This window comes from Rattus norvegicus, chromosome 7, assembly GCF_021556685.1.
Source record: "Rattus norvegicus strain SHRSP/BbbUtx chromosome 7, alternate assembly SHRSP_T2T, whole genome shotgun sequence".
Classification (NCBI taxonomy): domain Eukaryota; kingdom Metazoa; phylum Chordata; class Mammalia; order Rodentia; family Muridae; genus Rattus; species Rattus norvegicus.
The window spans coordinates 22,784,074-22,809,938 of record NC_141540.1 but is presented as its reverse complement, the minus strand read 5'-3'; the positions used below and the strand labels follow the sequence as shown (position 1 = coordinate 22,809,938).

General features: G+C 45.4%; 1 pseudogene across 1 annotated transcript; it reads right to left on the bottom strand.

Moving 5' to 3' along the window:
• Window positions 1–202: 202 nt before the first annotated feature.
• Window positions 203–25,523, bottom strand: Ube2r2l1 (ubiquitin-conjugating enzyme E2R 2 like 1; annotated as a pseudogene). Its single transcript, XR_015626101.1, has 5 exons — window positions 25,491–25,523; window positions 24,909–25,016; window positions 11,409–11,506; window positions 2,073–2,207; window positions 203–669 (listed from the first exon to the last, which is right to left on the bottom strand). The product of XR_015626101.1 is annotated as a ubiquitin-conjugating enzyme E2R 2 like 1, transcript variant X2 (transcript).
• Window positions 25,524–25,865: the final 342 nt, after the last annotated feature.

Below are 25,865 nucleotides of genomic sequence, written 5' to 3'. Positions count from 1 at the left end.
GGTCCTGCCAAGACTGAACCCCCAGTGAACGTGATTGTTGGGGCGAGGGTGGTAATGGGGGGAGGATGGGAAGGGGAACAAGAATATAGAAGGGGAGGGGGAGGGATTAGGGGGATGTTGGCCTGGAAACCAAGAAAGGGAATAACAATCGAAATGTAAATAAGAAATACGCAAGTTGATATAGATAAAAAAAGTTAAAAAAAAAAAAGAATCAATACAGTGATGGAGGGAAGAATGCAAGGATTCAGACATTCTGTGGAGGGAACTTCCTCTCCAGTAAGGTCCATAAAAAGGAGCAAACTGAGATCTGCAAGAGGAGTGAGTCATCAGGGGCTGTTTGCTTCCCACCCCATGAGTAAGTTTTTGCTGAGTGGCCACTGTAGATCCCCACTTGCTTCCCTCCCTTTGGCCTGAGATGTCAGGGCAGTACAGGGAACTGAAGGAACATGTCACGACTCCTCATTTCCAGAATCATCATCATCATAACAGTTGGCATCTTCTTCTTCCTCGTCTTCGTTATCAATGTCGTCGTCATACAGGTTGTCATAAAGCAAATCTGAGCTGTTGTCATTGGAAGGCACTTTAGTTTTGATGCAGTATTCTGCCAGGGTTGTTCGGACCTTCACTCCATCCTGTTCTGCTTCAGCTTTCATGGCTGAGACCTGTTTTCTGGACAGAGGACAACATAGGAACATTTGTAGAGGTCTGTCTATCTAGAGAGGGTCTCAGGCTAACCCACGTGGCTTCGCCTCTATAATCCTCCAGCCCTTGGATGGGAGTGCTGGATTATTAGGGAAAGCCAGCACACTTGTATTAGGTGAGTCTTATAACTGTGCATAACCAAGACTCCCTGTCACTCACATGTCTCAGGCCACACAGAGCAGACATCTTGCATCACGCCAAGGCTCTCAACCATCAGGCACCTTCGTGTCATGGAGAGTCTTTGCCCTAACACTTCAGCCTTGTTTGCAGCAAGGTCTCCTTCGTTTGCTGCTGCAGAGATCAGGCTAGCTCGAGAGCATTTCAAAGCTCTGTCCTCTGCCTCCCATCTCCTGCTAAGGGTTGGGGATTGTGGACACATGTGCACTACTGGCTCTATATGCGGGTTCTGAACTCCTGCACACGTGAGCCAGAGGCCCAGCATGCTTAGTGCCTTGCATTCATGCAGCTGATTACTAGGCCAGACTTTCCCCTCACCCTCTAGGTTCCCCCAGTCACTGAGTCTCCCTGTGTCTGGAGTGGCAGGGCCGAATGCTAGGTAAGAGGTCCTGCATCAGAGCCATGCCCTGCATCTGTGAAATGTGCAGGGCTGTGGGCACCACCTGACCTTCACCCTTTTCCTGCTGGGTTCTGTTTTCCATTGTCCTGTGAGGGCTTGGCAGGTAACAGTTCTGCCACAAAATGCTGCCTGCCTAAGTGTAAATAGCTTCTCTGCCTACGTGTAAATAGCTTCTCGCCTAAAGTACAAAAACAGCCATTGAGACTGGGGAGGCATGGCTACTGGAGAAACTGAAAAGAACACCACTTTCTAGAAGCTTCAATTTGTTGCCAGGCCTTGAACATGGATGTTCTTGTAGCTCCTACAGGCCTTTACAGCTTACACTAAATACCTTCGATTCTTGATATGACTCACTCACCCCAGTGGCTGACCACTAAACACAAGCAGGGCACAGGGATGGACACTGTAATCCCACTACTTGGGAGGCAGAGGCCAGATCTCTGTGTTCAAGGCCAGGCTGGTTTAAACTGCCTCGCACCCATGCATGTACACACACACACACACACACACACACACACACACACACACACAGAGAGAGAGAGAGAGAGAGAGAGAGAGAGAGAGAGAGAGAGAGATACACACACAACCAAAACAAGCCCAGAAGTTCTATACTCCTGTCCAGTGAGTTCTCTTTACTTATTTTTTTTTTTTACTGTGCTTTGTTTCTGTTTTGGGTTCTCTTTCAATAGCTAAATTCATCAGGTTACTACTCCATAAATACAACTGAGAATTGTTCTAAAGTACTCAGAATATTGAAGTTTGAACTTAACCCCTTAGATCCAGAATGCCTTACCTAATGATCTCAGCATACTCCTTGTCCTTTCCTTTGCTGTCCCTCCATTTCCTGAACATGACTGAAGCATCCACATTGGCTGGGGAAAAGGTGTTGGGCTCATTAAGCAGGGAGATTACACTCAGCACGATAGTCCTGAGAAGGAAAGAAGAACCCACAGTGAAGCTCCACGTCCATCATATCCACAAGCACAGTTTTTAAGAAACTACAGTTTTAAAGTTTTTCCCCTTAAAAAATTTCTGATGCAAATTTGAGGTCATAATATTTGATGACTTATGAAAAGTGGATTATGCAATTTTGTTTTCAGGGGCCAGTGAGATGGCCCAGCAGGTAAAGGAACTTGCCACCAAGCCTGCTGCTCTGCGTGGATCATTGAGTGAAAAGGACAGAGGACGAGAATGCCCCACAAGCTGCTTTATACTCCACGCCACAACATGCAAATATAAATACACACAGTAAATGTCATTTCTTTTCTTAGGACCAGAAGCCACTTCAACCACCAGAACTCCAGGTAGGCCACCCACACAGGACTACTCTGTGTCCCCAGAACCTCCCTGCTGGATCAGAGGCTCGAGAACTCAGCCCTGAACTCTAGTGGAGACCCCCCAGTTCAACGCAGGCCACAAATAACAGAAACCAAGAAACAAAATACCCATCCAACAAAGACAAACTCAGAAATCAAATGCTGTGCTCTAAGTGGACGTCTGCATAGAAGAATGAATATAGGTCCATAGCTACCACCCTGCACAGACCAAAGTCTAAGTGGATCAAAGACCTCAGCATGAAGTCAAATGCACTGAACCTGACAGAGGGGACAGTGGGGAGAGCCTTAGGAGACAACTTCCTCAACACAGCACCAATAGCATGGGTGCTGAGATCGACAATTAGTAAATGGGACCTCATGAATCTGAAATTTTTCTGTAAGAAAAGGGACACTTTCAATAGGACAAGACGGCAGCCTACAGGAATAGAAAAGATTTTCACTAACTCCACATCCAACAGCGGGCCAATATCCAAAATTATATAAAGAACTCAAGAAACTGGACATCAACAAACCATATAATCCAACTCTGGGACACAGAGGTAAGCAGGATTCTCAATAGAAGAATCCCAAATGGCTGAGACACACCTAAAGAAATGTTCCAGCATCTCAGCCATCGGAGAGATGCAAATCAAAATGGCCCTGAGAGTTCACCTCACACCTGTCAGAATGGCCGAGATCAAAACCACAAGGGATGGATGGCTCAGGCTGGTGAAGATGAGGAGCAAGGGGAGTGCTCCTCCATTGCTGGGGGGAGTGTAAACATGTATGACAGTTCCTCAGAAACTGGGACTAGATCTACCTCAAGACCCAGCTATACCACTCTTGGGGATCCATCCTTCCAAAAGGACACATGCTCAACTATGTTCACAGCTTTATTCATAATAGCCAGAAGTGGGAAACAACCCAGATGTCCCTGAATTGAGGAATAAATAAAGAAATGTGATACCTTTATATAATGGAGTATTACTCAGCTGTTAAGAAAATGATATCATGGAATTTGCAGGCAAATGAATGGAACTAGAAAAGATAATCCCAAGTGGGGTAACCCAGACCCAGAAAGACATCGTGGAACGTACTCGTCAGGAAGTGCATATGAGCTGTCAAGGGCAAATGCTAATGTCCACAGACCCAGGAGGCTGGCTACATAACAAGTAGGGCTCTCCCTAGGAAGGGAAATAGGAAGGGAGTAGATTCTGCTGAGGAGGGAAATAGAGGGATCAGGGCACGGTGGGGGACACAGAGAGCACAAGGAGAGACTGCAGGAACTGGAGAGCATTTATGGGGTGATGTGGCAACCTAGTGTAGTGCAAGCTCCCCGGAACCCACGAGGATGACTTTAGGGAGGACTCCTAGTAACGGAGGATACGGAGCCTGAACAGACCGTCTTCTGTAACCAAGTGGTGGGCCTAGGACACCAACCCAGCCACAAGACCTTCCACCTACAATCTGTTCTTCCTGCAGATGCACCTGGGTAAAGGTGGCACAGAACTGGTGGGAGTGGCCAACCAATGACTGGTCTTCTTTGAGGCCCACCCCACAAGAGGAAGCCTATGCCTGACACTAACTGGACAGCCCAGAGACCTATGATGGGAAAACAAAACAAAAAACAAATGATTCCTAATGATGCCTCACCTACTTGTCATCAAAGAGGCTTCTTGGCAGCAGAGGGGACTGATACAGAGGCTCACGGCCAGACACTAAGGGGAGTGCCAGTCCAGGCTGGAGGTCTCCATCAGGCTCCTCCCTCACGAACCCCATAGAAATGGGGGAGAAGGAAATATGGGAGCCAGATGGGTCAAGGACACCAGGAGAACACAGCCCACAGAAACATACATACAGGCTCAGAGAGGGAAGTGACAATTACAGTCTGCGTGGGTATGTGCCAGGTTGTCTGTATGTTATGGTTGTGTAGCTCAGTGTTCTTGTGGGTCTCATCTCTGACTCTCTTGCCTGATCATGGACTGTGATCCTCCCACTGGGCTGCAAGGAGGGTTTGTGCCTGGTCTCAGCTGTTATACTTGGGAGGTCTGGTCTTACTCTGAGGAGAGAGGTGTCTGTGTGTGTGTGTGTGTGTGTGTGTGTGTGTGTGTGTGTGTGTGTGTGTGTATGTGAGAGAGAGAGAGAGACAGAGACAGAGAGACCGAGACAGAGAGAGGGTTGTGTGTGCGTGTGAGAGAGAGAGAGAGAGACAGAGAGAGACAGAGACAGAGAGAGGGGTGTGTTTGTGTGTATGAGAGAGAGAGAGACAGAGAGAGGGGTTTGTGTGTGTGTGTGAGAGAGAGAGAAACAGAGACAGAGAGACAGAGTGACAGAGAGACAGAGAGAGGGGTGTGTGTATGTGTGTGTGTGAGAGAGAGAGACAGAGACAGAGACAGAGAGAGACAGAGAGCGAGAATAAATTAAAAAAAGAAATTCTCAAATATGTTTCAGAGATAGAGAGAGGACTCAGTGGCTAAGAGCAAGTACTGTTGTTCTAGACCCAAATCTGCTATGTAGCACCCAACACACACAATCCCACATCAGGCACTCACACAGTCGCTAACTCCAGCTCCTATGGATCTGAAACCTCTGGTCTTTTTGGTCACATGCATATACCCACAGACAGATACACAAATGCATAATTAAAAATCAAATAGATTTTTTAAAAAACCTGTTTTCCAGCAACCATCTGGCTAAGCCACCTAGAAGGCAGGGAGGAGTCGATGTGTGCAATCTCAGCACACCTGAGGTGCAGGAGCCAGAGCGAGAGCCTGGCTCTCACAGAAACCAAGGGAGTCACAAGGGAGAGAGGGAATGGCATGTCTGCTTTGAGGCCAGCCTGGTCTACACAGCAAGTTCTTAGCCAGTCAAGGCCATATAGTGAGATCTTGTTTCTAAATAAATATTTAAATACATAAGTAAGCGAGTGAACTAAAGAAATAAACAGAAAACAGCCTGGCCTTGTTTTTCCCTCCCCAGGCTATACCCACCCACCCCGAAGAGCATTGAGAAAGCAAAAAGAGCTCGTTCTTAAAAACCTGAGCGTAACCCAGGGATTGGTAGATGGGGTTTACAGGTTTAGTATAATCTGTCAGAGGTAAACTCCACACAGTGCTGCTGTCACTGACATCAGCTCTATATTCTACCCTGACTCTGCTAATTAGAAGGATCTTTGAAAAGGCAGACAGTAATACCAAAAGATAACCCAGTTAATACTGTCCTTATTGTATACTTCAACATGGAAAAGATATTTAGAGAGGACATCAGGGAAAGAATCCAGTTCTAACTGGAAGCAACACATGGTAAAAAAAAGTAGTTTCAATGGTTGACATATTGGGTCTTTCTCTTTATGCTGCTAAAGCAACTGTGACATTTTAATGGTGTTGGCTGAGCAGTGCTGGGATGCTGTTGCTGATGTTCCCAGGACATAATGCAAAAACAAGGATTCCCTGGTGAACTGCACAAAAGTGCAAAGTCTAAAAACTAAGACTGAAAGGCCAGCCTGGTCTACATAGTAAGTTCTAGGATAGCCAGAGCTATGTAGAAAGACCCTGTCTCAGAAACATCAGCAGCAGCAACCACAAAAGCCCCCTAAGATTGGGGAGGCATGCCTCTGGAGATCAAACAGCTCTCACGAAAGACAGGTAAGCAAAAAAGTAACTTAAAAATTTTGCATGAGTGTATGAAGTGTTGTGTGCATGTGTGTGCACACACGTCACATAGGTATAAAGGTGTCTATGTGAAACCAGTCTTCTCCTTCCACCTTTCCGTGGGCGCTGGGGATGGAACTCAGACCTCCAGGTTTACAAGGCAGGGCCTTGACTCACAGAGCTAAGCACGGTGGTGACACACACCAAGCAGTTGGAGGAAGAAGGCAGGACAATAAGGAGCGCAAACTTTAAAGTTGACATGAGCTACACAGACATAGCAACCTGAACAAACTACCCTGTCTCTCCAAAAACAAAACAAAACCCCTTCACTGTGCCCATTTTGCTGACAAATGCTTGCAGCAGACCCTGGATCTCTCCATTTCAACAGGTTGTAGAAGACCAGACAAGAAACTCATACCCGCATCTGTGGCTGCTGGACTGGGTCCCCCCATTCACACCTACCAAGACCACTTTTCCACCCTTTAGGAAAAGGAGAGATGACAGGTACTTCTGGAGAGGAGCTCAGAGAAAGCAGCTGTCAGGTCAGGCCACGGCAAGAACGAGAGTCGGTTTCTGGCCGTTTCCCACAAACAGGAGACAAAGGACCACTCACCAGCATTGTCCTCATGGGGTTCCTGGACTTCAGTCCTTCAGAGATGGCAAAACCATCAAACTTCAGTAGATAACAACTGGATTTTTTTTCTTGTTTATTGCTCTACTCAATTCCCACAACCGTATGGACTCCAGCTCTTAAAAGGTTCCACATACTCTTTAGGTGACAAAAACCCACCCACTCACATGCGAACAGTCACAGATGTGAGCACAACTAGACCGGATTCAGAGTTTACTGACAGTGCCTCGGTCAGGCAGGCTGCTAAACGCTGACAGTTCAGCAGCAGTGCTGATTGGAAGATCACCTGTCCATCTGACTGTCTTTTACAGGTGGCATCATTACACCTGCTGAACATTTGGGAGGCAGAGGCAGCAAATACATGGCAAAGCAGTCTGCAGAACAAATGCTTGGCCAGCCAGAGCTACACAGGGGACATAGCACTTCCACAAGTAACCCTCAAACAAATCTAGCAATTTACCATCTTTAGAAAGAACCTCCAGGGCTGGAGAGATGGCTCAGTGGTTAAGAGCACTGACTGCTCTTCCAGAGGTAGTGAGTTGAAATCCAAGCAACCCACATGGTGGCTCACAACCATCTGTAATGAGATCTGATGCCCTCTTCTGGTGAGTCTGAAGTACAGCTATAATGTACTCATACATAAAATAAATCTTTAAAAAACCTTTAAAAGAGAGAACCTCCAAAGCCTGCTGGTGCGTGCCTGTAATCCCAGCATGCAGGAGATGGAGGCCCGAGATCAAGGTCAGCTAGGCTAACAGTAAATCCCTGGGTTTATTTTAAACAAACAAAACAAACAACAACAAAACGAAACCTTTGTCTCAACAAATAACAGAAACAAAAAAAAAAGAGAGAGAAAGATTCGCCATTGTTGCGAATCATGAGTGGACACGTTCCTGACTTGGCTCCCAAAGACCACCAGGTAGTGCCAAGCAGACAAGGCAGTTTCAGACTGAAGTAACAACCAACATCATGCAGCACAGAGACACAAGACCCAAGAGAGTAACCAGCTCTAAAGCAAAGGGACAAAGGCCGCAAGCAGCCTAGGACGTGACTCCAGAGCCGCCCAACAACAAAACAGCCTGGTGAGAGCAGAACACACCTCCCTGTTAGGATAAAGAGCTCTTCTCCCCTCTCTCCCTTCTCTCCAGAGAGGATCTTACTGTAGTCTTATCTTCATTGTGTAGACTGGGCTGGCCTTGAACTCACAATCTACAATCTCTACCTCTTGAGGGCTACGATTAAAAGTTTGTGCCACCACAAGTAACCGAGGAAAAATAGTGTGACTTCCTGGTAAACAGGAGGAATACAGCAGCATCCAGGAAGGGATGTAATGATTAAAAATCTCGTTCCAGGCTTTCTATCAAGGCAGAGGCTTATTCCCCAAAGTAAAGAATCAGAGACATGGAGTCAACACTCAGCCTCTAAAAAGAAGCACCACCAATACAGGGAGACCACTTCATCAAAGCCAGGGTGTGCACCATCCCTGCCTGAGTAATAAGCACCACACTCACACTTCAAGCGATAACCAGGATGGGGGTGTGTGACCAACTTTAAATGAACTCTTAAAGACTTATCCTCAGGATACCTCAAACTCCACAGGACCAGACTGGAAATGTAACAGCGACCTACAGTGTTCATCCCTACACTAGGTGCAGGAAACAACAGAAGCAGGCATGGCCGCATCCCTGTAATCCCAGCACTGGGGGGCAGAGGCAGGTGGATGTGTGTGAGTTCAGGGCCATCTGGTTTATAGCATCACTTCTGCTGGGGAGTCCCTGCAGGTATCACAGCTGGTGGAAACTGAACCTCAAAGAGATGAGGATGAAAACTCACTACAACCTTACTTAGTCAGTGATGCTGGACCAAAACTTCCACAAAGTCTGATCCTGTGGCTTAATCTTTTTACACAGTTGAACACAGTAAAACCTGATGTAAACCAGGGGTTGGGGTGTGGTCTCCACATGACAAGTCTCACAGCAAAGCCTTGGGGACAGCTACATAAAAACTCCTTTACGGATGCCCGACCTCGGCAGAGCACCTGAGACCTTCTCTCTGAGGATCAAGGCTACCGACTGGGAACAGGACACGGGGCCCAGAGAGGATTCGTAATAACCATAGGGTGGATTCTCATGATGGAGAACGCAGGGAACTTGGGTTTCTTTCCTAAGGATGAGTCCTCCTCATTGAAGGCAAAGCCCAGGATTAGAGCCGAACACACTCTGAGGATTTGGGTGGAGGCTGGCTCCTAACAGGATAGCAGGGGCCTCTGTTTCTCTCACTCCAGGATTCTGGGTAACCAGCCATCATCCTTCTGTCCTCTGAGGAAAGCAGGCCTGTGCACTTCACCGGCCTGGTTCCTGCAACGCTTCCTTTAAGCTTTGCCTCCTAACTACCCTTGCACTGGGGCCAAGGAGAACAAAGTGATGCTGCCCTGGTGAGGACGACAGCTGCTAAGTGACTAAGGGGTGTGCAACACACAGTCAGAACACAAGCGGGGAGCACAATTTCAAACTTGTAAGCTGTTTGTTGCTAGACTTTCTCAATCCTTTCAGACCACAGCTGACCATGGGAAACAAAGTACACTGTCTGCTCACCTGCAGCTCACAGTAGCCTGGGAAGCAGAACAGGGCCCTCTCAGGCTGCCTCCTAGACACTTGATGACCTTAGAGTGGAATAAATGAAACTTTCCCTACTTAGTCTGTTACCATAGTCCCTATTCAAAGCCTTTGCTATACAGGGTTCTTCTCAAAGCAAAGAAGTAGAATGCATTTAAACAAAATGTTTAAAATATTTTTCATGTACTCAGCATTCAGATTAGATGTGCCATGTGGAGTGGACTGGGGCGACACATGCATGCAGCTGGCAGCTATTCTGCCCTCTGGCAGGGGGGGCAAATCGTCATCTCCCACCTGACAGCACACAGGGCCCCAGGCAGCTCCCTGACAGGTGCTGTGGAGCCGCTTTGCTTCCTCACTGACTCACAACTTTCAGCACCAGGGGAGCATAACAGAGACTGCACCTCACAGAAGCAACAAGTCTTTACCTTCTCTTTGTCTGCACCCCACCCCCCCAAGACAAGCTCTTCCTGTGTGGTGCTGGCTGCACATGTATTATGTAGACCAAGTTGGCCTCAAACTCACCGAGATCCTCCTGCCTCTACCTCCAGAATGCTGGGGTTAAAGGTGTGCACCACGACACTGTCCACGAAGTATATTTCTTACTACATCAAAACCATAACTAGTTGGGCTGCCTAAGCTCCTCAGAATCACCCAGGTGGGGTTGGCAAGTTGGATGGAAAAAAGGAGCCTGCTACCTGATGAACAGAATTGGTTCTTGATGGAAAGAGAGAACTGATTTCCATAGCTCTGGCCTCGGACCTCAGCACCTGAGGTCGGTCTGTCTGTCTGTCTGTCTGTCTCTGTCTGTCTGTCTGTCTCTCTCTCCCTCCCTTTATATATACATAACACAATTTAAACACAAAAGTTAAGGGATCTAATAAGGAGTAAATTCTAATGTAAGAAGAAGAAGCAGGGGCTAGACAGATGACTCAGTGGTTAAGAGCACTGATTGCTCTTCCAGAGATCCTGAGTTCAAATCCCAGCAACCACGTGTTGGCTCACAACCATCTGTAATGAGATCTGATGCCCTCTTCTGGTGTGTCTGAAGTACAGTTACAGTGTACTTATATATAATAAATAAATAAATCTAAAAAACAAAATAAATAAATAAATAAATAAATAAGAAGCAGATGAGGAAAATCAGAGTCCCAACCAGCACTGCTCAGGGAGTCAACACTTCAGACTGATGCAGGTGCATGTGTCAGTCAACTAGGAACTGCACACATTACAGAATCAGATGCTCCCCTATCCCAACTCCATCTTCACTTACTGTCAGTACAGGCTGATGTGATGAGTCCACTGCCAGCACTGTGCACATCCTCCCTACGCCCATGCCCCATGCCCTCCTATAAACCTGAGCCGTCACAGCTGCTCTCTCTTATCCCCACTCAAAGGCCATCACCTTTCACGTCCCCCAACTCTCCAATAAATCTGTTGTGTGAGGTCTGTTGCATGATGTGAATTCTGCAGTATTCCTTAGCATGCTGGTCACCAGGATACACTTTTACCTTGAAAGCCGTCCAACACACCCTCATGCAATAGCAAGAGAGAAAGTCACAAACGCAGGAAAGATTCTGTTCACAGATTCAAACAGAATGAGACACACCACATATACGCCCAAACGAAGATTCAAGGAGCAGATGTCTGTACTCCCTGTGTATGCGGGAGGTTGAAGTAAGAGATTTACTTGAGTCCAGGAATTTGAGGCTGGTCTCAAAAAATAGCCAGGTTAGTGGTGGAACACACTTTTAATCCCAGCACTGAGGTGGCAGAGGCAGGTGGGATCTCTGAGTTCCAGGACAGCCACAGGGCTACAGAGAGAAAGAAACCCTGTCTCAAAAAATGAGCCCACCAACTAACCAACAAATAAATGAAAGCAAAACACAACACAGTCCACTCCATAGAACACCTTACCTCACATTCTGAGGAGGATTCCACCTTTCAGAGGGCAGCTCTCCACAATGTGGGTCATCTACGGGCAGATGAAGGATTGAAATGCATACATCTCCATTCTACAAGACAATGATACAATGTTCAGTAAAATGTAAGAGACTGATACAAGCAAGGTGCAACCCCACACATCTGCAACCCAGGCGGAGGCAGAAGGGTCTCAAGTATGAGGCCCAGCTGGGCTACTATACAGTCTCTCTCTCTCTCTCTCTCTCTCTCTCTCTCTCTCTCTCTCTCTCTCTCTCTCTCTCTCTCTCTCTCTCATGTGTGCTTTAACCCCATGCCTTGGTAGATATGAGAGTGTCAGCCTGGGCTATACAGCAAATTCCAAACCAGCTAGGGCTACAGGTAAGAATCTGACTCTAATAAAACAGAACCAAAAACCCAAAAATGTGATAAAGTTTTTTATTAAAATTTCTCCATGCTCAATTTCTAAGTTGAAGTAGAATTAAATATTATAAAATTTTATTTGGACCGGGTATGGTGGCACATGTCAGCACTCAAGGAGACAAGAGGCAGGACGGTCATTCCAAGTTTGAGACAGCCTGATCTATATACATATTAAGTTCCAGGCCACCTAGGGCTATTATTCCTCAAGCAGAACAAAACATATGGGGTAGTCTCCAAGATAGATGTCTGTCCTGTCTGTAGCATCATCTTTCTGAAACAAACAGAACAAGCAAGCAAGCATGGTACCTGCTAAATACACGGTTACCAACTGACTGCTGTGCTATACGATTTGCATAATGCATAAGCACTGTAAGAGCAGATCTAACAAGCACAGTCAATACGTCAAACACACAGCCACAGGGAGGTATCTAAATAAACATACTCAATAGAAAACAGGTCAGTAAAACAGTCATTTGTTTCTTTTCTCCCCCTACCTTCCCTTTTCCTGTTGTTTTTTCAAGACAGGTTTCTCTGTGTAGCCCAGGCTGTCCTGGAACTCTGTAGACCAGGCTGAGCTCAAACTCAAGAGACCCACCTGCCTCTGCCTCCCGAGTGCTGTGATTACAGGCATGGCCACCACTGCCCGGCAAGTTATTTGTTTTTTAAATCTCAAGGATGGAGATAAGAGTTAAAAGTTTTTGAACTGATTATATATATATATATATATATATATATATATATATAATGTGAGGTATAAAAATTATTATGTATAATCAAATTAAAATACATGCAGACGGCTAGACGGTGGTAGCATAAGCTTTTTATTCTAGCACTTGCAGAGGCAGGGGGAATCTCTGAGATTGAGGACAGCCAGGGATACACAGAGAAAGCCTGTGTAGAAAAACTAAACAAACTACTTCTTTGTATGTGTGAGTAGCCCGTGTGAGGGAGTCAGTGGTGACCACCCTGTCATTTCCTCTCTGCCTTATTTTTTGAGCACGAAGATAGTCAACTACAAGGCTTAGCTAGGAATCCTCCTGCCTCTGCCTACACCGCACTGGAATTAGGTCTACACTGCACTGTCTCACTTGGCTTCTCACAGGAGCTGGGGACGGGAGCTCAGCCCTCATGTCTGCACAGTAATCACTTCCCTGAGGCATCACCCAAGTGCAAAGCACTTTAAAGTGTGTGTGTGTGTGTGTGTGTGTGTGTGTGTGTGTGTGTTGAATTTCTTAAATTATATGTATGTACTGGTAGGAACAGAGGGAGGGAAAACTGTAGTTGGGATGCACTGTATGAGAGGGAAAATGTCTCTTTGTATGAAAATGTCTGTCAATCAGCTGGTCTTACTATTGCTGTGACGGAACACCGTGACCAGAAGCAACTGGAAAGGGCTTATTTGACTTACACTTCCTCAGCACTGTTGGAGGAAGTCAGGACAGGAACTCAAAGGAGGCAGGAGCTGGTGCTGAGGCACGGAGTGGTGCTTCTTAACTGGTTTGTTCCTCATGGCTTGCTTGGCCTGCTTTCTTATGGAACCCAGGAGCACCAGTCACCCCCAACACAGCAAATGGGCCTTTCCCATCAAAGGTGCCCTGCACACCAGGCCCAGCCTGACTGCCGCTCTGGGGCCACTGCATGTCCCCATGTCAGCCTCTGGGAGCTGAGCAGAGATGAGACAGTAGAAGGCTGGCTAGACAGTGACGTGCAGAGGGGCTCCTAGTGGCAAAAGCTTCTGGAGAGCGTTCTCTTCCCAGGCAGTGTTACAGCTCTTGTGTGACAGATGCTCTCAGACAATGGAGTAATTCTCACACATCTTTATTGCTATTGGCTTGGTCTGAAATGTTTAGGGACGCCTCGTCTCTATGTGGAGGCACTGACCCTCCATGACTGATGGCCACAATTCTCTCCATGGTAGGCTGTGGCTATGAGACCAGGGCCTGGTGACAGGAGCAGGCGAAGCTCCTAATGTTTGTCCCTCGTGGGTCCCTGGGTCTTCAACCCCACCTCGATCTTACTAGGCTTCCTCTCACAGTCCACTGTCCTGCAGTGTCCAGCAATCAAATCTTTAAGACAAAAAATAACATGGAGAAATGGCTTTGATATAAGACCTAAGTTCAGTTCCCAGCACCCGCATCATGCAGCTCACAACCACCTGTAGCTCCAGTAGGTCTGATCTCATTGTCTTCTGCAGACCTGCACACACAGGTGTACACAAGTACACACACACAAACACACACACAAAGGTGTACACACGAACACATACAGGTGTACACACAAACACACAGGTGTATACACGCCCACACACACAGCTGTACACACGCACACACAAACACATAGGTGTATATACGCACACACAGGTCTTCACACGTACACACAAACAGGTGTACAAACTCACACACACAGATGTACACAGACACAGGTATACACACGTGTACACACACACGCACACACACACACAGGATTACACACACAGGTGTAGACACGTGTACACACACCGATGTACACACACACTCTCATACACACACAGGTGTACACACACAAGTGTACATACTCACAGGTGTACACACACAACTGTACACATGTACACACATGTGTACATACTCACAGGTGCACACACACAACTGTACACACACTTGCACACACAGGTGTACACACACACAGGTGTACACACACACAGAGTAAACTTTTTTTTTTAAATTTCATTTTACTTTTATGTGTTCTGCCTTCATGAACATCTGTTTACCACATGAGTATAATGCCCATAGAAGCTATAAAAGGGTGTAGAAGTCACATACAGCTGGCTGTGAGCTAGGGTGTGGGTGCTGGGAACTGAATTCAGGTCATCCAGAAGAGCAGTGCATGCTCTTAACTGCTGAATGTCTTCCCAGCTCCAGAAATTACAAACAAGCAAATAACCAGACCACCTGCTGTATCTGGTTGAAAGCCTGAGGCTGAGGCAGTTCTAAGTTCTCCTAAGGAAGCTACTCTGCTGCTTTGTTAAGAGGACATAGTGCCTGTCAGGCTGCCTCCCAGGTAACCATAGTTATGCCCCAGACTGATGCTGCTGTCAGCTTTGGTCAGAAAAGCTCCCTTCTGCAGTAGGCTCATAACTTGTCGCCTCAGTCACAAACAGGGCATCTACATCCCCCTCCTCAAGTGCTCAGCAACCACAGGTCAGCAAGGCGGTAAGCAGTCTTGGGAGCCTGGAGCTGACTACTGCACATGACACGCAGGTGTTCTCGTGCACTCACAGCAGCTGTGAATACTTTCATGTGCCCTACAGGAAAACACCTGCCAATATCCTGTCACTCAAAGGGCAGAAACTCAACAAGCCCCACCCTTCCTTGAGCTTATAGTTAATGGCTGTTAGGGAGGAAGAGTTTCTTCAATGCTAAAATCCTGGTGTCACTAGTAAGGTGCCCAGGCACTGTCAGCAAACACATGCAACCCATTTACCAAAACAAAAACAAGGCAGCAACAATAGCAAGAAAAAGTGGACAGGGTAGAAAGAGGAGCAGCTGGAAAAAGGAAAAGAATGAGAGAACCAAAGTGGGACAAGAGGGAGTAAAGGAAGGAATATGATAAAAAATTATATCCATGTATGAAATGTATGAAACCCATTCTGTATAGTTAATACTTTTTTGGTTTTTTGTTTTGTTTTGTATTGTTTTTTGAGACAGGGTCTCTTTCTGTCCTCAAACTCACAAACCTTTGGTTGGTTGGTTGGTTTTTTCGAGACAGGATTTCTATCCTGGACTCAATTTGTGGACCAGGCTGACCTAAAACTCACCTGCCTCTGCCTCCCTAGTGGGTGCTAGGATTAAAAGTGTGCATCATTACCCCCAGCCACAAAACTACTTTTGTAGAAGCAAGAACGTATCCCTTTAAAAAAAATTTAGGGCTAGAGAGATGGCTCAGCAGTTAAGAGCACTGACTGCTCTTCTGGAGGTCCTGAGTTCAAATCTCAGCACCCACATGTTGGCTCACAACCATCTGTAAAGGAATCCAATGCCCTCTTCTGGTGTGTCTGAAGACAGCACAGTGTACTCACATACTTAAAATAAGTAAATCTTTAAAAAAAATCTTTAGATGAATTTTACTTACTAAACTTTGGTCTTATCATCATGCCTTGGCTAGCTAGGAGTTCTATATACACTAGACTGGAACTGAACTCCTTGAGATCCATTCATCTCTGCCTACTGAGTGCTGGGATTAAAATTCTATGTTACAATGGCTGGCTAGAGTAACTGGATTGGACATGGAGGCACACATTTGCAATCCTAACACTTGAAAAGCAGAAGCAGGTGAATGGCTCTAAGTTCATGCCAGCGTAGTTTACACAGTGAGATACAGATCTGTCTGCTATCACTACAGTAAACTGTTTCAAGTAAACTCAAAAAAGCGAACAAAAAGTCAGAAAAGTCTGGGAACTGCTGGGCTGGAAGTAGAAATCAGTATTAATGTGCCCCAGCACCACAAAAACCACACTCCAGTGGTGCTTGTACATTCACAGGACTATGAATTAACGTTTTTAGAAGCTTTCAAGTTCTATCACACCAGTTTAAAATACTCTGCTTGGTGTTTTCCCCACTCCTTACCTCCCCAGACTTCTCACTACCATCTTGCTCTTCTGTTGAATACCTGGATCTTAAATACAAATGTAACCATACAATATGCAAGCCTTTCTCTGACTTCTTTCACTTTCCTGCATGTTTCAGTTGCCTCTCCTTTGTGACCCCCTGCGTGGATGTGGTGAGCTGGTGCTGTGGGGACACTGGTGTGCGCAGTGCTGAGCTCTACACTTGTGTGCTTGCCTACAGCGTGTGCTTCTTCTCCCTTACAGCAGAACTGTGGGTTAGATGTGAGACCCGTGTTTACCTTTGTCTAAGAGAATGTCCACTGTCCTGTGCGTTACTGGCAGTGTGTGGCATCTGCAGTCCTTGTTCCTCAGATGCAGCTAGCCTAGGCTGATGTGATGTGTCCTTCAGTTCATTCAATAATTGTCAGGTTCTCCTTGTATTTTCCTACAGGTTGTTGCCCAGTCGGGCCTAATCCTCTTACCTCAGCCTGAGTATACATTTGTGGCTAACTTTGGCTACTTTTCAACTAGGTTAATCTTCTTACTACTGAGTTTTTTGAAATTCCTTAAAGAACTTTACAGACTGCGCTGGCCTCAACTGCAGGAGCCCTCTTGCCTCTGCCTCTAGAGTTTATTTCTGAGCAGCTTTTGAACATTTTTATCATCTGTTGTTGTTGTTCATGGAAATGCAACTATTAATAAGTGTGCTACTTCCCACTTGTGCTAATCTTAACAGGGAGGAGGTCAACTGCTCTGTGGACAAGGACTGACTAATGTGGATGTTGGAGGGGAAGGGGAATCACCCCTGGACAGGTTGTTAAGAAGGCTAGCTGAGCAGGCCCTGAGATATAAGCCAGAAAGACTTTCCCCATGACCTCTGCATCAATCAGTTCCTGCCTTGGCTTCCCTCTCTGGACAGTGACCCAGAAGATGCAAGCCAAATAAACCTTCTCATAGGAATCTGTGGTAGTTTATCACAACAGAAGCCATAGAAAGTACACCACTCAACGAGTGTGGTGTCATGACCGGGCATCACAGTTCCTGCCTACAATGTCAAACCTTGGGAAACTGAGGAAGGAAGAGTGTGAGTTAGAGGCCAGTGTGGGTACCAGGCCAAAAACTCCAGTAATTACACACGTTCTCAATCCTTGGTAACAAGTTTCACACTCTACTTCTCTCTCGATGTCGATTTGGCCCTACCTTTAGATCTCATTTCTCTATAAATTTTATGGGCATCTTGCTGAGAGAGAGAGAGAGAGAGAGAGAGAGAGAGAGAGAGAGAGAGAGAGAGAGAGAGAGAGAGAGAGAGAGAGAGAGAGACTTACTTTGATTGGAGATTTATGGATCATTTATGCCAAGTACTCTCTGCCCTCTTACAGTTGTCTTTTATTAGGAGCTCAGCTGGTGAAGCACTTGCTGTGACATCGTGAAAACCTAAATTCAGTCCCCAGTGTGCACATGAAATGCTGACTGTTGCTGGGTGTGGTGAGGTGGTGCTGATGCACAACTTTAATCCCAACACTCAGAAGGCAAAAGCAGAAGACCTCTATGAGTTCAAGGCCAGCCTGGTCTCCAGGATAGTCAGGGCTACACAGAGAAATCTTCTTTTGAACAAAGAAAAGAAATATCTAAGTGTCATTTTTAGATAAAATAAAAAATAAATACATGAACAGAGTTGAGTGCCATGGCACCCCTGCAATCCCAGGGCTGATATAGAGAAAGGTGTATCCCTGGGGCTGGCTGATCAGCCACCCTTAAGCAGTTGGCAATACTCAGGCCCGATAGAAAGACCCTAATTCTAGGATCATATTCACCCCCTACACCCTTTCTTCTTTTCCCTAATGCTGGTTCCCTTTCTATTTCCTATAGTCCCCATTCTAATTTTATGTCTGTCCGTCTCTTGCTTGATTACTGTTTCTATTTTTAAGATTTGGATATGTATGAGAAAATTTTTGTTTTGTTTTTTGTTTTTCAAGACAAGGTTTCTTTGTATAGCCCTGGTTGTCTTGGACTCACTTTGTAGACCAGGCTGGCTCACAGAGATCTGCCTGCCTCTGCCTCGAGTGCTGGGAATTAAAGGTGTACAGCATGACAGTGGCTCAAGAAAACAAAGTGTTTGTCTTTCTGAATTGGGCCTATTTTGTTTACTCATTTCTGCTCATTTTCCTACAAATGACAGGACTTTACTTTTTTTTTTGGCTAGATAATATTCTGTTGTGAGTCTATAGTACATCTTCTTTTCCCCATGTATGTTTCTGCTGTCTGTCTGTTTTGGAGTAGGATCTCACTACATAGTCCTGGCTGGCCTAGACCTCTACAAGTAGATCAAGTGGCCTCTATTCAGAGCTATCCCACCTCTCCCTTTGCCTCTGCCTCCGCCTTCAGAGGTGCAGTGAGATTAAATGTGTGCACCACCACGCCTGGAACTGGCACTGACCTGCTGCCTCTGCTTCTCAGTGCTAGGGCTTACACTTTGCTGTGTGTTTGAGACAGAAAGCCCTATGTGACCTGGGTACTTGGTAAGCCCAGGATAGAATCCTCTTGATTCCATCAAAATGCTCTAACAACAGAAATGTCCTACTGGGTCCAGTTTATGTGGCATTGGCAACTAATGGGCATCTAACCTGGTTATGTACCTAACTGTTGTGAAGTTAAATGAAGTGTAGGCAGGCAGGGATCCAAACTGTATTTAACCCTGAGTTTCCTGGGTACATAGCAAGCAACTAGCTCACATCACAGTTCCAATTTTTTTGAGGAACGTCCATGTTAATTTTTACACCATCGCACATGCCCAACCAACAACCATACGAGTTACTTTTTCTCCACAACTCTGCAGCCGTGTCCTTTTCCCCTTCCTGTCTCTTTAAAAGTTTATGTGTATGGGAGTCTTGTTATATTATGTCTGGGCAGGACATGGTGGTATACATCTTTAATCCCTGTACTTGGGAGGCAGAGACAGGTGGTCTGTATGAGTTCAAGGCCAGCCTGCTCTCTATATAGAATCCCAGGCTAGCCAAGGTGAATACTACGACCCTCTCTCAAAAAATAAAAAGTTCTGATTATGTGATAAAAATGTACATGTATGGGGCTACAGATATCTCTTGGTAGTTTAGAATGTTTGATGTGGAGCTGGAGAGATGGCGCCACAGTTAAAAGAGCACTGACTGCTCTTCCATAAATCCTGAGTTTAACCCCAGCCACCACATGGTGGCTCACAACCAACTACGATGTGAGCTGATGCCCTCTTCTGGCACACAGGGGTACATGCAGATAGAACACTTATGTAAAATGAATAAATAAATCTTTACCAAAATAAGGGAAAAAATGAATACTTAATGCCAGTTACTGTAGAAGACCTGAGTTTCTCTCACAACACACACAAAGTGCCTCACACCTCTCTGGTTTTAGGGGATCTGATGCCCTAACATGTCTGCACGAACACGGTCTATAAGCATATATGCAGGCAAAACACTCACATACATAAAATAAAAATGACCCAAGGCAGGGTCTCTGTTTGGTCCTGGACATCCTGGTACTCTCTTGGTAGAGTAGACTGATCTCAAACTCAGATCCACCTGACTCCTGAGTGCTGGAAACTAAAGAGATAAGAGATGCACTATCGCTCTCCAGCTAAAATAGAATTTTAAAATGTGTATTAGAAGGATACCATTTGTCCCTTTGAAGAAAGAAAAAAGCTTGTCTGAGCCAGGAATCCCAGCCCTCAGAAGTCAGAGCCAGGCAGATCTCTGTGAGATTGAGGCCAACCTGGTCTACAAAACGAGTTCCAGGACAGCCAGGGCTACACAGAGAAACAAGGACAACAACAGTGCACAGTTCTCCGTCCATGGCGGTACTCATGTGTATGAGTGTTTCCTGTCCGTTTGCTGGGTGTGCAGCCGGTGCTTGCGGAAGACATAAGTGTATTGTATCTCCTGAAGCTTGAGTTACAGATGGATGCTGGGAATCAGACCAGAGGCCTCTGCAAGAGCAGTCGGTGCTCTTAGCTGCAGAGCCAGCTCTCCAGCCTTTTATGGTCCTTGTTAAAGGCCAGAGAGTAAAATGAACACAAGATAAATGTCAGCCTCCTTGGACAGCAGAGTGAGCTACAGACCTGCAGCCCCACAGCTGAGAGTTCTCCCATCACAGGGAGCTGCACCCTCAAACCCTCAAACTGTGACTCATCTGTAGATTCTTCTGTAAAGTATTTTGTTTACAGCAATATAGAAAGCAACTAGCTTGGGCAGTGATGACAATTTTTGGGGGGAAATAAAATAATAAATAGGGCGAGGAATGTAGTACACAAGTGTAAGCCAGCCACTGGGGAGCTGAAGCAGGACTGCCCTGAATGGAAGCTGCCTAAGCCTAAGTGTACATGTGTGTGTGTGAGTGTGCATGTGTGTGTGTGTGTGTGTGCGTATGTGTGTGATGCGTGTTTGTGAACATGTGTGTGCTGAGTGTGTGCATATGTGTGTATGTGTGCGATGAGTGTGTGTGATGAGTGTGTGTGCGTGTGTGTGATGAGTGTTTGTGATGAGTGTGTAATGAGTGTGTGTGCATGTGTGTGTGTGATTGTGTGTGTGTGCATGTGTGTGTGTGTGATGAGTATGTGCATGTGTGTGTGATGAGTATGTGTGCAGGTGTGTGAGTGTGTGTGTGTGATGAGTACGTGTGCAGGTGTGTGAGTGTGTGTGTGTGATGAGTGTTTGTGATGAGTGTGTGTGAGTGTGTGTGTGTGATGAGTGTTTGTGATGAGTGTTTGTGATGAGTGTGTGTATGTGTGTGTGTGTGTGTGTGAATATACATGTGCATGAGCGTGCACAGGGTGACGCAGGATAATGAAAACAGCATTAAGGGTCTACAGGGAGCTCTTTCAACAGCCATTCTCAAAACAAGGGCAAGAAGCCTCAGCCCTTAAGCACTGGCTGCTCTTCAGAAAACCCTGGTTCATTACCAATACTGCACGGCAGCTCAAGGGACCTCACACCTTTCTTCTGGCTCCACAGGCATTGCACATATGTGGTACACAGTCGTCCACACAGGCAGACGTCCATTAAACATAAAAAGATAAAAAACCAAGATCCACAGCCGAGTACAGTGCTCTCACCTACGAATTCTCAGGATCTGGAAGGCAGAAAGAACAGGCAGAGGCAGGACTACAGTGACTTCACACCAACCTGGGCTACTGTGACCCTGTCTCAGTCTTACTCTCCCCAAACCCGGAGCACCAAACAAAAGGGGTATGTGAGGATACAGCGTTGGGGTACATACTTTAACTCCCACCACTGGGAAAGACTAAGCCAGGACTCGAGGGTGTGCATTACCCAGGGCGATGCAGTGAGACACTGCCTCAAAATATCCAAAGTGTCAACTGTTTCTGAAACCTCTTTATCCTTTAAACTTTGTGTATGAGTGTTTGACTTCCTGTGTATCTGTGGTGCACATGTGTGCTTGGTGTCCATAATGCCAGAAGAGGGCACTGGATTCCCGGGAACTGGAGTTACAGACAGATGGCTGTGAGACACTGTGTTGGTGCTGGAAACTAAACCTGGATCTTCTGCAAGAGCAACAAATGCTCCTAACCATTCAGCTATCTCTCTAGCCCCATGTAACCTTTTTAAAATCTAAAGTTGCTGCAAAAATCATTTTTAAAAGTTTATGTCAGTGGCTTTTAATGTGGCTAAAACATTTCGACAATGAGAACAAAACATACAAATAGTGCACCAAATCTTAATTTTTTTAAGAATTTTATATTTAGAATGTCCATGAGTTTAACAACAATGAGATAGTTAATAACGTCTCTGGTTTATAAGGTCATAAAACTGCCACAGTATAACCTGTGTATGAAATCCTAGTGCATTATCTTTAGACTTGTCAGTTGATTCCTAGTTAGGATAAATCATTAAAGCTAGTATTACAGAAATTACAAGTTCTATAAGATAGTGGATATTTCTATCTTCCACACAGAGAATAACTCGATTTAGTAAAACCAACATAGTGAACAAGAACAATCAAGAAGTGAAGCAGAAAAGTGATTCCGTCTGTCTCACGCTCGAAGCTTTGCTGCCCCAATAACACCGAGCAAAGGCTGGGCCCAGGGATGTGCCCACTGTTGCTGGGATAGGATGTTCAAGTCCAGCACTGGCAATGTAACAGTGGAGAGAAAGGGAGAGGGAACGGAAAAGTTAACACAAATGACTTGCCAGTTCCAGGATTCAAATATATGTCTTTTCCAATTATATCTCACTACTATCAGACAGCAAATGCCTGGCTTGTTTTGTCCAAGCTAGCCTTTAGGTCCTGGGCTCAGGCTCTCATGATAGCAGGCTTTCCCATGCACTGTAAGCTGAGGTTCTAGGGTGGGGTAGGGTGAGGATGGTAATGAATATTTTATTTAAGTCATCCTATCTATAAGGTTTGTAGTCATTTGCATAAAGACAACAGTCCAAGTAGATTCCAGTTGAATGCTTTTGAGCACAGGAAAAATGTAACTAGAAAACTACTTAATAAAAAAAAAAAGAAAAAAAAAAGAGTCTCACTATCTAGCCCTATCTGGCCTGGAACTCTCTAAGCAAACCAGGCTAACTTTAAATTCACAGAGATTCACCTGCCCTCCAAGTGCTAGGATTATACTGTACAGCAGCATATCCTGCAGCCAATACATTTCTTAACTGTAAATAACAGTACAAAATGGAAAGGAATCTTTTTTTTTCCCTCCAGAAGAGAGCAATACAGATGGTTGTGAGCCATCATGTGGTTGCTGGGAATTGAACTCAGGACCTCTGGAAGAGCAGACAGTGCTCTTAACCTCTGAGTCATCTCTCCAGTCCTATGCAGAAAGGAATCATACTGGGTAGTATAATTACTGATGGCAAACCCACATTGAATTTATTTTGTATTTAAAGATCCATCTTTAACCCTGCAGATAGAGGAATTGGTTCTAAGCATGAGATTGCCGGTGTTACAGACATTGCAGTATCCACCCCTGGAGATTCGAACACCGAACGAGAACAACAGGAACTCCACCTGGATTCTCTCCAAAAGCCGGGTGCACTCTTAACCGCTGACTCATCTCTAGGGCTCCAACTAAATTTCTTTTTGTTCCGTGTTTCTGCCTCATTTTTATAACTTTCATAAACATAGTATTTTTAAAAGTATTAAATTCACAATTATTACAGTAAAGTTTACAGCCTTTTTGGCCATAACAGTACTTAATAAACTATAATCAAAGTTTGATCCCCACACACCCCCATACAGGGTTTCTCTGTGTATCCCTGACTATCCCAAAGCTCTCTCTCTAGACAAGACTGGTCTCCAATTGAGATCCACCTGCCTCTTCTAGGATTAAGTGTGTGTGTTTGTGGGGGGTACCACAATTCGAACTCCATCTTTTGCTGTTTGACACGTCTGGAATTATTGGGGGAGAGGTGCCATGGTGTGTGTAGACCAGAGGACAACTCTGAAGAGTCAGTTCTCTCCCTCCACCATGCAGCTTCTGGAAACTAACTCAAGCTGCCAGGCTTGGTGGCAGGCGCCTGTTCTGGTTGAGCCTTCATGCAGTGCCTTAGTGTTATGATTATGTTAAATACTAAGAGAATATCACAGGCGCTGTTTCTGGAGAGGTAACCACACATCACTGTTGTCATGTGTATTCTAGCTAGAAAAACAAAAACAAAACTGTGCGTGCCCAGAACCCACTTGGGAAGCCCCGAGGACAATGAAAGACAGCCTGAAATCCATCAGGAAAGTTGTGTCAAACCCAAATTAACCAGGAAGTGCAATGAAGACACCTCACAGGAGAGGGTAATGCACAGATTACTCAAGTACTGTCAGGATGCAGCCCGAAGCTAAGTATGTTTCATGTTTCAACCACCAGTTCTCCTAGAAATGCTGTCTTCAGGACATTAGCTTGTTCACAGAAGATTTATTCCAAGAGGCTCGAATGCTCAGCTGTAACCCCTGACAGGAAGCCAGTCCAAATCAAGTGGATAAGTTCTCCGCCCCAAAAGCCCAGTCGCGCACAGCAACAGGTAACCCTCATTATGAGGGCTAGGGACACACACACAAATACATTTATATGACTTTATTAAACTTTTAAAATGCAAATGTTAACACACGAGCATTATAATCTTAGTAAGCTGCTAAGGCTTAATCTTTAACTGGATTATAATTACTACATATTATAATTAAACCAGACACTACAAAGTAGGAGTGCAAAAATCATGAATATTTCCCTGTAGTTAGAGCAAAACACACTTTTCTGAGATATCCAATCTACTTTAGAGGTGGGCGGGGGCTGTGCTGTTCTGACTGGGCCCAGATCCTTGTGCATGCTAAGCAGATGCTCTACCACTAAGCCCCCCTCTCTAGTCCAAACCACTTCTTTTCTGTGTGCTGATGATCAGACTCAGGGCCCTGACTGGTAAAGCCCTAACCTCTTGTTAAAGAACTAATCTGAAAAAACAAAACCAGACAGTTATGACAATGTCTCTTACATCATAGATGTTGGGGTGTCACATTTTGGTCAAGAATCTGAAGGTAGGTGGTGAATATGGGTAGTCAATAGGAAATTTAACATGTGCCTGAAAGAGAAAGACGATATGCTAATAAACAAAGCATTATTCATTTGCCTAATAATTCATTCTTTTATATCCCAAATAAACAAACTTCCTTTCTAATAAGAATAAAGTATGTTCTAGTTGTTAGCATGTTCTTTTAGCATCTCATCAAATACTGATATTAAATTCCCCAACCCAGAAGAATGAAAGGTAGGCTGTGCCCAGTGCTGAGGCTGCTGCTGCCAGGCAAGGAGGGACCCAGACCACGGCATACAAACCTGCACTCTGCAGCCACACCCGTCCTCATCCTCTGGCTACTGTTCTTATGCCAGACAAAACAACTGATACGGTTTTCTAGTAAAGATTACAGAATCAATACATTTTCTTTTTATTGCCATCATGCAAACATTATCCCCCCAATGAGAAACAATGCTGCTGCCCCCTTTGGACATCCTTTCCTTCCAGGGGTTTTCATTACACACTTCCCCACCCACACCGAGCCTCGAGACTCCAGTTTACCTTCCAAAGCTCATAGTTCAAGCTCATACGCATCTCCCAGCACTAAATAAAGGTTTTAAAACTTACATGTAAATGTGTTATCTATGTACTGGATGTTTGTGTGTACGCGTACCACATGAGCCTGGTAGCTGTGGAGGTCAGAGAGGGAGAGTAGGCCCTGGAACTGGAGTTATGAATGGCTGTGAGCCACCTCATGGGAACTGGGAACCAAGCCTAGGTCTTCTGCAGGAGCAACGAGTGCTTTTAACCATGAGCCAGCTGAGTAGCTGGCTACTCTTAACACTTTCTTTAAACAGGCTCTGAATGCATCTCAGTAATGAACACTTCCCTAGCATTCACTCCCTAGCCCTAAGTTCAATTTGAAGAACTGACAAA